At 32.4% G+C, this 12,384-nt stretch overlaps 1 long non-coding RNA gene across 2 annotated transcripts; it reads right to left on the bottom strand.

The window, feature by feature from the left end:
- Positions 1-8,910: 8,910 nt before the first annotated feature.
- On the bottom strand, positions 8,911-11,256 carry LOC143235690 (uncharacterized). Of its 2 annotated transcripts, none has more exons than XR_013019357.1 (2): positions 11,009-11,256; positions 8,911-10,022 (listed from the first exon to the last, which is right to left on the bottom strand). It is a non-coding gene; the product is annotated as an uncharacterized LOC143235690 (long non-coding RNA). The 2 variants fall into 2 exon arrangements; XR_013019355.1 differs by lacking the exon at positions 11,009-11,256 and adding an exon at positions 10,640-10,920.
- Positions 11,257-12,384: the final 1,128 nt, after the last annotated feature.

The raw sequence follows: 12,384 nt of genomic DNA, 5'->3' as shown, positions 1-12,384 counted from the left end.
ACACAAGATTATTATAAGGTTTATTTAGTATTGAAAACTCGTATCTCCTACTGGGCAACTATGGTGATTGCAGCTTTTCGGATACTCAGGATAACTGACAAAATAGAGCAGGTTCAAGGATGTGAGATTTATATGTTCGTAACAAGTTGATTAACTTATTATTTTCGTATACGCACCGACAATATGGATAAACATTTTTACAAACATCCGTAGGATCAATAACTGCAATTACATTTGTATAAGCATACAATAAGTGAGTAATTGCGAATTATACAAATTAACACAAAAGGTATGCCTCGATAATTATTTATTCCACAACAAATTTAAGGATATTAGTAAAGAATTACGGATTCAATTTAAATAAAGAGACAATATAATCATCTTTGTTGCTTTAATTCCATGTTTTTCACAATCAGATACTTTTCACGTGAAGTAATCAAACTAATTTTTTAAATACAACTCTTGACTTACCCAAATTCGTCAATGTAGAAAATATTGTAACAAATAATAGTAATAACACTTTGTATGACAACTACTGAGCACAGGTTGGTCTTAATAAAAATGTTGTCAGAAGGTATTTTGAAAAAGGAAACCATTTTCATAAGATATTACTTTATAAACTATCAAATACGCCGTTTGTACATCAGATTGATTAGAATTATTCTTTCTTATTTCCAAGGCTTTACCCTTAGTAACATTACGTGCCTACAATATCAGACGAATAATTGTTGTTGGAAGAGAGGTAGTTGCTGTATTTGTGTATTTTAATGGCCGTAACAACAATATGTAGGAAGAAAAGCCTGCATGTGGAGGTTTAATAGTTTAAGATTACGTCATTCTGCAGTGTAACTTATTTACTAAGCCACATATTTCTTTTTATCCAATTCCTCTCTATTCTAATTCATTATATCATACCCAAGATAACATGACTTTGAAGGCTGGGATGAGGTGTGTGTTTTTTTTTCTTGTTACAGCTTATGAAGCTTTTCACTTCACAAGAACAAAGAAGCGACATAAGACTTGTCGAACAAGTTACTCGTAAGAAATTTACAACACGCTGAAAATTATCATTCTGTTCTTACACTACCTTTAAAGATTCGAAAGAATTCAAGAGAACAACAAAACTCTGTGATGAACCTCGTGCCAGCTGTGATTTTTACTTGTAATCTACAACTGAAAAGTTGGAAGTAGACCACAGCAGATTTCAAATAAATAGAATATTCATTTAAACAGTTATTTATTGGATTCTTACAATATAACTGGTTTTCTCTTTGATGGAAAACGTTTTACTATTCAGCTACTTTCTACTATTAATTTTTACTAAATATAAAATCTCGAGTCCTAAAATCTTGATGGTTTTCCCTCTCTTGTAAAACTTTTACTGACAAGTTTCTGTTCGTATTACTTTTATTCACTATAATGAAACTCTAGAAACTAATTTTTTTTTCTCTTTGATGGAAAATATTTCACAAGGAAGCTGCTTGTCCACTATTAATTTTACTCACCATGAAGTACGAATTCCTAAAAACTAGCTAACCCTCCCTTGCGTAGAAAACTTGCAACAAGCAAGCTGTTGAAAAGCATTATTTCTATTTCATAAAAATTAGTGTAGAGTACAAAGAGCTACTTCGTTTTCCCTTCGCTGGAAAACTCTACCAGCGAGTGTCATTCACTACTACGTTTACTCACCATAAAACGTAAGTTCTAAGAGCTATGTGATTTCATATATAATGGAATAATTCCTATTAGTAAAATACTGTCCACTTTTATTTTAACTCGCCACTCACTATTAAAGTCTGGAGTCTCAAAAAGCTTGCTGGTTTCATGTTTGATAGAATAGTTTCTGCTAAAATCATCCTGTTTCTGTTACTGTTATTCATTAGCCTAAAAGCCGTCACCCCATTGCTGTTTTTTAGAATATCTGTGGTCCTCAAAGATATCTGCCTTCCTGTTCGATAGAAAATCTTGTATCAATGAACATCACTTCCTTCCTTTACTTATTAAAGTCTGAAGTCCTAAAAGTTGATTGGTTTTATCTTTTGTATGTGTGTAAAACCTTAAGTAAAAGTCGAGCAGCATTATTACTCTTTACAAAGCATGTAATTCTGACATTTTTGGGCTCGGTATAGCCAAATGGGAAAAGTACCGGACTGTGGAATCCAAGTTCAATGGTCTGTATCCAATTGCCACAAAAATAAATAAATGCCGCTCTTCGCAGTTTAGGACCATGGGTGCGCGAGAAGGTTAGAGTAGCCCAAGAACTAAAAGATAATATTGTTTACAACTGCTTTCCCTTCAGCGTGTCAGTTCAAAATTGGGAGCGATTAAATGCTAGCCCCGCTAACTATTTAATATTATTGCTCTAAAAACCTTTTACAATATAGTTAGTGTTAAGCGTATATTTAATAATTTAGTATTTAAACGATATATATAAATATATTTTACTCCAGTTACAATTATTAGGTAAAAGCAGGGGTGTAGATCCTGGTGGGATGGGGGATACATCCCTCCTTCATTTTAAGTGAGGTATGGTGCATACAATCATCCTCACCTACAGTTTGGTCTGTTGAATTGTTTTATTGCATCACAAGCCAACAAACTGTGTGTTTGTTCTTGTGATTCTCGTGTTCTTACCAATCGAATTACATAATTAGGCCTAGATGTAGACTTTTTCAGTAACCGAAATGTACATCTTTAATATAGGCGTGCTTCTGAGCTTTTCGATTTAAGTGATCGTTCGTAAGTATCTGTCAGTAGGCCTAAGTATACATGCAAGGCTTGCAAGCTCCATCACAGAATCTACCTACGTTTTGTACGTAGTGTAAGATTAAATAAAATTTTTATCACAACAGATTGAACATTACATGAAATTCGAAAATATTACTCCCAAGCGTAAACTCTTGTGATCTAGATCTGGCAGGCCATTTGTAGCTGCATCAATCTTATGTGTATATTGTGCGGTTTTCCTACGCCATTTGTTCTTATGCATGTCTAGCCGGTTTTATTGTCGAACACCTTACTCTTCTTAGCTGCCGAAGCCTCGGACCATAGTGTACGTTTAGTGTACAGTTAATGACAGGTTCGGGCCGCTCGGATCCAGACGCGCCCTACATTACCCCCCTCCGCTCCCTTTAGTCTGAGCCTCGATTTTACAACAGGGCTCATTAGACCTGTGTTTGTGGCCCTCATTACTCCATGAAATATCAGATTATCACCGTCCTCTAATAAAATGCTGGTGCTTTATGGTAAAAAAACAATATATTCTCTTCTCATAGATAGTAAAAATATTGTATTTTCTTGTATAATTAGAACACATTCACATCACCCCAGGCTCAGAATGAAATAATGGAGATGTTCAGCCATCAAATACTGAGGAACAAAGCACACGAAGTGCAGCAAAGACAAACTTTGCATTAATGATTGATGGCACTCAAGATGTTACAGGTGCCGAACAGGAAGCAAAATGTGTACGATACGTAGATGAGAACCTTGACGTCCATGAGACATTTCTTGGTTTGTACAGTGTTTCCAATACAATTGGTGAAACAATATTCTCGACTATACTTGATGTACTGACTAGACTCAATTTACCACTGTCAGGATTAAGATAACAAACTTATGATGGAGACGCTAACATAAGTTGTACGTACAGTGGATGCCAGGCAAAAATAAAAGAGAAGCAACCGTCAGCTTTGTTTTTTCACTGCGGAGCACACAAGGCTAATTTAATAATGCAACATGTAGTTGAAGCTTGTGAATGTGTTCGAGATTCTATCCAGTGAGTACATGAACTTGGTGTCTTGCTTCAGAGGTCAGGCAAATACAAAACAATCTTTGAAAATATTATATCGTCAGACAGCCACAATGGTCCAGTTAAATACATCCGCCCACTGTGTCCAACACGCTGGTTGTGCCACCTATCTGCAATTACATGTGCTGATGATCACTACAGTGACATTTTTTATTCTTTGTCTGAATTAGCAAATGAACAATCAGATGCAACGGTGAAAGCACGAGGTCTGCTGGACAGATTTGACAAAGGAAAGACAATTTTAGGATTGTTGATGGCTAAGGATCCATTAGCTACATTAGAGGAACTAAACCGTGTATTCCAAGCAAAATCAGTGACAGTATCTGGCATGATTGAAGCATCTGCAATGACAGTAGAGCAAATGCGGGTATTGCGAACAGAAGAAAATTACAACAAGATATTTGATGAAGCTGAGAAAAAGGTAACCTCCCTGTTGAACTACCACGCATTCGCAGACCCCCGGAAGGATCGCAGGTGATGGCTCAGCACACCATTCTGCAACAGCTAGAGATTACTACAGTAGCCAATATTTTGAATTTGTGGACACAGTCACAGAACATCTGACCACTAGATTCAATGCAGACAACAATGACTTGAGACAATATCTGGCACTTGAGAACATGATCACATCCGCAAGATTGACAACTTGGTTATAAACTTCTATCTCATGAAAATTTTGCTTGTATGTCCAGTATCCAGCTGCGAATGTGAACGCAGCTTTTCTGCATTAAGACGGTTGATGATATGGTTAAGGTCAACCATGTGGCAGTTTGTCACACTCACAAAGATGAGGTCGACAAGATAAATATAGAAGAGTTTATGAAAGAATTCATAAACAGATCATCACAAAGGAGGTCTACGTTTGGGAACATGTAGACTAGAGGACTAAATGAGTCTTACTTTAATGAAAAGTATGAATAATTATGTGTTACATTGTATTGATGTGTAATTTTCAAGAGTTCGTTAAGACATTTTAATTATTTTTATCAAACAACATGAACAGTTTTTCAGTAGATATAAACTTATCAAGGGTAATTACTAATTTTAGTAATATTTGAAAACGTAATTCATACAACGAAAGTTATTAGTAACCTTGTCAAGTATGATGGTCATCTTTTATACTGTGCAGTGTGCAGGAATAAATTCATGTAGCAATTTGTGACACATTTGTCTTTATTCTATAACATTTTGAAAACTGTTCACAACACCTCACTTATACAAATCTACATGGAAACCTTGAAGTATCGTGGCAACAAGATTACTTTGTGTCTGCATGTTTACAGCTTTCAGGTTCACGTAATCAGAGATTGCCAATTTGCAAATTAAACAGTTCACATAAGTGGTTGCAAAAATCATCCCCCCAACCCCATCGGGTGTAAAAAGTCTACGTTCCTGGTTGCGATGGCTACCTTTTATAATCGTTAGGCAAGGTTCTTGAAATTTGAAATACATATATACATTTTGATTCCTATGCTCAAGAATATTCTACAAATTTAGTTAATAGGCGGGAGTTTTGCAACACACATTTAGCAGTATAAATTACATGCATTTCTAAATATATATTTAACTAAAATTAAAATAAATATATAATAGTAAATACGTTACACATGTCTCGTTAGAGAATTAAAAATTGGCGTTAGACACACACATGCCCCCCAGTGGCTAAGCGGTAAGTTTGCGGACTTACAACGCTAAAAACTGGGTTTCGATACTCGTGGTGGGCAGAGCACAGATAGCCCATTGTGTAGCTTTGTGCTTCATTCAAAACAACCATACATATAGACATTAATAACAACACATTAAATATACTGCATTATCAAAGAATCACACAATTTTAATAATCATGTGACTATATAACACAATCCACACAAATAATCTTAAGATCATTAAATTACGTAGCACGTGAAAGTGAATCAACACAAATGTCATGTTATTGGTAAAAACAAGTAACAGGCATGACAAAACTGAGAAACATCTTGCATAATTTTAGGCTAAAAGAAATGTCTCATAATTTTGTCACGTCTTGTTGACATCTAAATAATCTTCCATGGGCAACTTTCAATTTTGCAGAATGATACGCTTTGGGAACAACTACCTGGTGAACTGTAGCCTAATTCTCTGAAGCCAGCATATCTGATAATCTCCATATTCTAATAGACTCGCTATTTAACACTCCTACGAAAAGACGTTTCTAGTCCTGATTTCTCCAAGCCCGTTCCCCTGGCTGTGGTTTCGCTAGATGGGAATCTCGTTAATCCATTCATTAATGGATTTAAATGGCAATTTCATTTAAATACAAAATTATTAGCCTAATATTAATAACCTTTCAAGTTGCTCTGGGGCCTATTAGGCCCCACTTTTCGTAGGAGTGTTAAAAAAAAACAAAAAACGTTTGAAACTTCTTCACTTCATCTTTTCTGAGTGCATAATTAAATAATAAAAAGATCTGTAGATTCTGTTCGTGCTAGATAATCAATTTACTTCTAACAGCTGAAACTTTGCTAGATGAACTAAATCACCCACGTCCATCATTGTCACTCACTAATGAATTATCCACAAGATCGTTGTCAGATAAAAAAAATGTCCGATACAAGTCTGTAGTATCGTCCTCTGAACCCACGTCTATCATTTGTTCTATGTATGAAAGCAGATCATATTATTTTCAAAGGAACTGTTAATTTCACCTTTTCATAAGTAGAGTTCCATAGTGAGATAAAACTAAGTCTGTAAACTTAAAATGTTAAAATCCTGGATTCGATTACACAGCAGTATTTCTGCAGCATACAATGCTAGAAACTGTGTTTCAATACCCTTTGTGGGCAGAACACATGTGGCATGCTGTTTAGCTTTGCGCTTCACTACAAAAAGAATTAGAAAAAACAATAACTCGTAACGTCATCTAACTTACAATAAGTTAAAACTTAACGGTTTTTAATCTATTCTTTAGTTTGATATATTTGTTGCCTATGCAGTTAAAATAAATATTTCATTCAATCACAGTTTCGTGTACATTTGCTTGTGGTAAAAAACACTGTAAAGTCGAAGATTTTGCACAGAAATAACCACGAATCATTTCTGATGTCAAGTCAAATGATATTTCTAAGATACACCATCCATTTTTATTAAGTGTAAGTGTCCATTAGTCACCTAGGATAACGTCCAGATAAGAAAGACATTATTCTTTGTTCAAAATATTTTTTCAGAATAGAATAGAAAGTTATATAAGATAATATTATTTGACAAGTACTTACTTGGTTTGAATGCGCATTTGATTTGAGAGCTCTTCAATAGAGGCACAAAAAATCATTCACTATTTTTAAACTTTACTATTTGCATAAAATATGGGTTGTTTCAATGTATTTAAGTGGTATCCTGTCTTTTCTTCTCTTCCAAGCTCCATCGAGATAAGAGAATTTAGAGTTTTTCTCTATAATACATTTTATGAGAATTGTTTCGTTATTCTGTCGATGTTTTATTTAATGGTTGATTTTACACAAAGATACCAATGTTACATGTACTAGCAATCACCAATTGTGAAGACTAGAAAGATGAAACTAGTCAACACAACCCATCAACTTCTGAGATTCTCTCGTTAGACTAAAGAGTGAGATTCGACCATCACTTTTATGAAGCATCAATGACTTCAAAAGAAAGAGAATTTTTGAGTGTGCGTGTAGTAAAACGGGTCAAAATCACAAAACCTCAGAACCAGAGTCCAGTTCACTAACCATTTTCTTGTATTGTATGAAGCCTACCCAATAACTTTAAGGGAAATCTATGCATCTGAAATACTATACGGATATTTTTCTAAATTTCATACTGTTGTTCTTCGTATAGGTAACTGATGCTCTTTTAAACAAAAGTTGAAGAAAGTGCATAAACTTATGCTAACCTTCTAGATAAGACAAAAATTGTATATTACAATGATTGTTAAGTAAGGTTTATACTTGATTAATCTTTGTTTTATATGCTACCAGATGAACAAATATTCTTCTCAAACTTTGTCTTAGACATTTTTAGAAAATTTGTGGTCTTTGTGTTAGGTTGAAACCTGTATGGTATAGTTTTATATACATTCATTTGCAATTAATTAATTACAAATTAATAATTATACTTGGGTAACTGTATAGGCTATCAACCATGAAAACGAATTTCTCATCTCATTTAATCAAACATCTCTCATACTATCATTTAATAGACACTGGTGTAAAAACATGGTAAAGCTTTGTGAGAAAGTTTAGACATGAAGATGCATATGTTTTGATACTATACCAATTATGATATTTTATATTTGATAGCTGTATGGATAAAACTATACAAAAATGTAAGAAGTTTTGAAAATAGTAACTTTTCATTTGTTAATTTCATATTTAAGACAGACATTTAAGCTTTTAAGAAAATTTAATGACTCAAACAAACCAATTTTTCCATTAGTGCACACATTTTCTATTCTTCTATGCATTATTTACTTTTTTTGTAATATTTGTAACATTTTTCTTCTAAAGAATTTGATCTAAAATTACAATCAAATGTGTAAAATTTATTAAAATAATTCACAAAATCATCTTTCACATGAATTGAGATCAAGTTTCTTGATATTGTGTGAAATTTTCTGTATTGTCTTTACTTAAAAGATAAAAAGTAGGAAAATGTTTTAAGTATGATTATAATAACTTTTTCTTCAAATCCATATTTATGTAACTATTTTTAACTTGAAGTTATTCACAATTAATTTTAAAAATTTATTTCCTCAGAACAGACAAATAAGTGAATAACAGTTAACAGTAGCTGTTGTGCTCTGCAATGACTTTACTTTGTCAAAAACCTCATATTCCTTTGTGTGTGAAATCTGTTTTTGCTAGGTGAATAAATAAGCAGTTATCCAAAAGGGTAGTTATGCATCACTCTCACCAAAAGTATATTTACTTCCTCAGTATTAAAAAATATTTGTATAACCTACAGAAATGTACTCAATCACATACGGTTACTTCTCTAAGGTTTACTAGCAGTTAAAACCATTTTGCAAGTAGTCAGTAATTCTTTATTAAATGTTCCTTTGATAGGTAGTTTGAAATAACATTTAAATAAGTGCAGCACCAATAAATAACACAACTGATCAAATACAATATTTGGTATAAACTTACAATGCAGAACTAGTATTAAACTAGCATATATATATATTGTTGTTCTCTAATAGAGGGTTAAAAAAGACATATTAGTAAATATGCTTTTTAATGTATTCTCAGGGATGTACATTATGTTACACATGTATCTATATATAGTTATTTAGATGAAACAAATGATAATTTCTTCATATAATACTTCAGTAGTGATACACATACTCAGCTTTGTGTAACCTGTATTTGAAAGTGTATTTCCTTGCATTATACAATGAAGAAAACACTTACCAGTAATTAATACTAATTAATATGGTAACCAGCTATCTAATTATAAATCTTAAACTCCTCCATTTTCTTGTTTTGTAAAATAACTTCATTCAAAGCACACTGCCTTAGTTAGCCATCCAAAACTTCTCCCACTGTGATGAATGTAAATTGTAAACATTAATATACATAATTTATCAGCATATTTTATTATTAGTTTTTCCATATCATCATCTTTATGTGTTTATCAACATGACACAAGGGGTATAACAACACAAAGTTTCCATAATACTACATTGAACACAATCTTAGTAACAAAACATTCACTATAGAAAAACAAAAGATTCAAGATAGAGTACACTCAGGTTCCTGACTTTATGGAGTTACAACAATTACATCACATGTATCAGTATGTCTCTAAACTAATGAAACTTTTCCATAAAGGGTAACTTTTCTTTCTTTAGTTAAAATAAGCTTCTAGTTTTACCCAGACTTCATTTAAATGTAAAGTATAAAATTTCCTATAATAATATTTACATAAGTGAACAAATAAGCTTGAACTTATTAAAAGTTGGTTCTCCATTTCTTAATAAATTCTGTTTCCTTTTCTAGTAAGGAAACAGGAATCTTTAGAGGATTAAGACAATTTTGCACTTTTAGGCTTTTAATTGTATTTAGCAGCATCTTTAAGGATCTTTTACAGCCACTGCTTCCTCCTGAGGAATCTCTTACACTCTGAACATGATTTGGACTGCCGGGAACTTCCTGTTGTTCTTGTCTCATAGTTTGGCCTGTTGTAAACTTCTCCTGTCGTTCTGTGTTAAAAGCTATTCAAATACAAAATTATTTATTGAAGTTTTGCTGTTATCGGAGGTTTAAAATTTCTGCTTCTTCATATGATATTTTTCAACAACAAAAATAAACAGAAAATAGTACTGAAAACTGTAAATTCATGTTTTTTTTAATTCCTTTGTGAATTCTTAAATCAGGGTTCCAGTTAAGCCAAGCTCCCAGATTCTGCATGCACAAGAATATGTTGGAACACATGAAATTTGAACTTCCCTACACTGAATATACACAACAAAACACCCTATATGCTAGGCAAGCACAAGTACTTTGTTTTGAACTTTGTATAATAACAAACTAAACAACACACAGTTTGCAAATAGCTGTCTATAATCAACATCTAACAGGTTTCATCAATGACAATACATTGTACAAAAATAAAGTCACTTGAAAGTACCACATCATTGATCCTTTCAACTTGGGTAGGTCAAAGTGCATGTCACAACCTTTCACAGTTGTGTTCAAAATTTAATTACCCTACATAATTATGTATATGAATGAACTTAGCATCAGAATGTAGATAACAAATTAAAGTTTAGAAGTATAAGTTTTAAGTTTTGAATTTTACGAAGAAATAGTTTCAAAAAATATCAATCACCACTAGTATGAAAAACTGCAACATTTTTCATTCTTCATTAATGTTTTTTACCACCCTCCTAAGAAGTATGAAATTTAATGTAAATTACTCATTATAACATTTTTATTGCTTAGATAATGCATAATTTACATAGCTTTCAATCTTATTTAGTTACAGAGCAATAAAACTAGAAAATGTGAACTCTCTTTCTGTTGCATCCTCTCTTCCAGAACTTGCCAATAGTTCTCTCTGACTTTAATACAACACTATTTATAACCAATAGAAAGTTTTTCATTCTACATCGTATTAATAGTCGATTATATTTCTGCAAATAAATATAGGAAGTATCATATTACTGCGTCGAATTTATTTTTGCGCTATCTCTCATACCTTTATGTGAATTAGATTTATTTATCTCTGGATATGTCCAAACATATGTATAGGATTTGTGTGTGGCATGTTAACGACTGCAATAGATACCATTTAAATGTATGTACTCTAAAACGTTGTATAATAATTATTCAGCTAATTTTAAAATTATACGAGTGTCGATAATTTGCACTTATTTACTTATCTTTACAACCTAATGTTTCTAAATTGATGAAATATAATTTCTATTCACACGAAGTATGTAACATTTAAAAGCCATCTTATCAGGAACACACAGACGCAGTTAAATACATTTCTATTAATCACTATTTCTATTAATTCTATAATTGATTCAGAGATAATAATATTTTCAAAATTGATAATGAAACAAAATAAACAATTTCTTAAGACAGAAAAAAAAACGAATAATCATTTCTGATCCATGTCGAACTATTTAGATTTTTTCGTTTAATTATCATAAATTTATGATGCATAACTATATATCTGATTTTATCCGTATATCTTCTATTGTTCCTAAGATTTACACAACTTTATTAAACAGTTTATTTGTTAAAAGGTTCTCACTACATCTGTTACCAAGCGCTTTTAACTTAAGTTTTTTTTCTCTTACATTTATGAATCACTACTCGAAATCAGGTATGTGCGATGAAACTACAATGAACAAATTAGAGAATGTGAAAATATCATCTACTTATGTTTTTGTAACCAATGTAGACCTACTGGCTTTTAAATATTTACACAGTTTTCGGTATATAAACCATAACTTTATTGCAACCACTTCATAGTACGAGGTTCAGAATATTTAAGATAAACAAAAAAAACACACTCGATGCTTTGTACTCTATAATGTTTGGTTTGTGACGTACTCAACCATCTGTGTACTATAATGGCTGATTTATAATCCTCTACATAATCTAATGCCTGACTTGTAACATACCCAATACGGTGTAAACTTTAATGTATCTTAAACGTATTCAATTCTCTGTGTGTTAAAACGTGAGATTTAGGTACTTATAAAACAACAATTAGTGTAAAAAAAGGGTTTAGTACTTTATAAATCACAAATTTTAGCACATTAGTGCATACAGATGGTTGATTTCTTTAAAAACTAGGTATCAGAATACACTAATGTTTGATTTATAATTATTCATTTCTCTGTATACGCTTACGTTTGATTTACAGTGTTCTCAATCTTTCTTCAAAATTGTAGATTATTTCTGTGTTTGGCAGCATTTTATATCTGTTAGTTACGGAGCCTATTTAACATTAACTGTAAATGTAACCTGGTCCAACATCAGTACATTATAATGGTTAAGGCCCGGCATGGCCAAGCGTGTTAAGGCGTGCGACTCGTAATCTGAGGGTCGCTGGTTCGC

The sequence above is a fragment of the Tachypleus tridentatus genome, chromosome 2 (genome assembly GCF_004210375.1).
Source record: "Tachypleus tridentatus isolate NWPU-2018 chromosome 2, ASM421037v1, whole genome shotgun sequence".
In the NCBI taxonomy this organism is placed as follows: Eukaryota; Metazoa; Arthropoda; class Merostomata; order Xiphosura; family Limulidae; genus Tachypleus; species Tachypleus tridentatus.
This window is presented reverse-complemented; position numbering and strand designations above follow the sequence as displayed.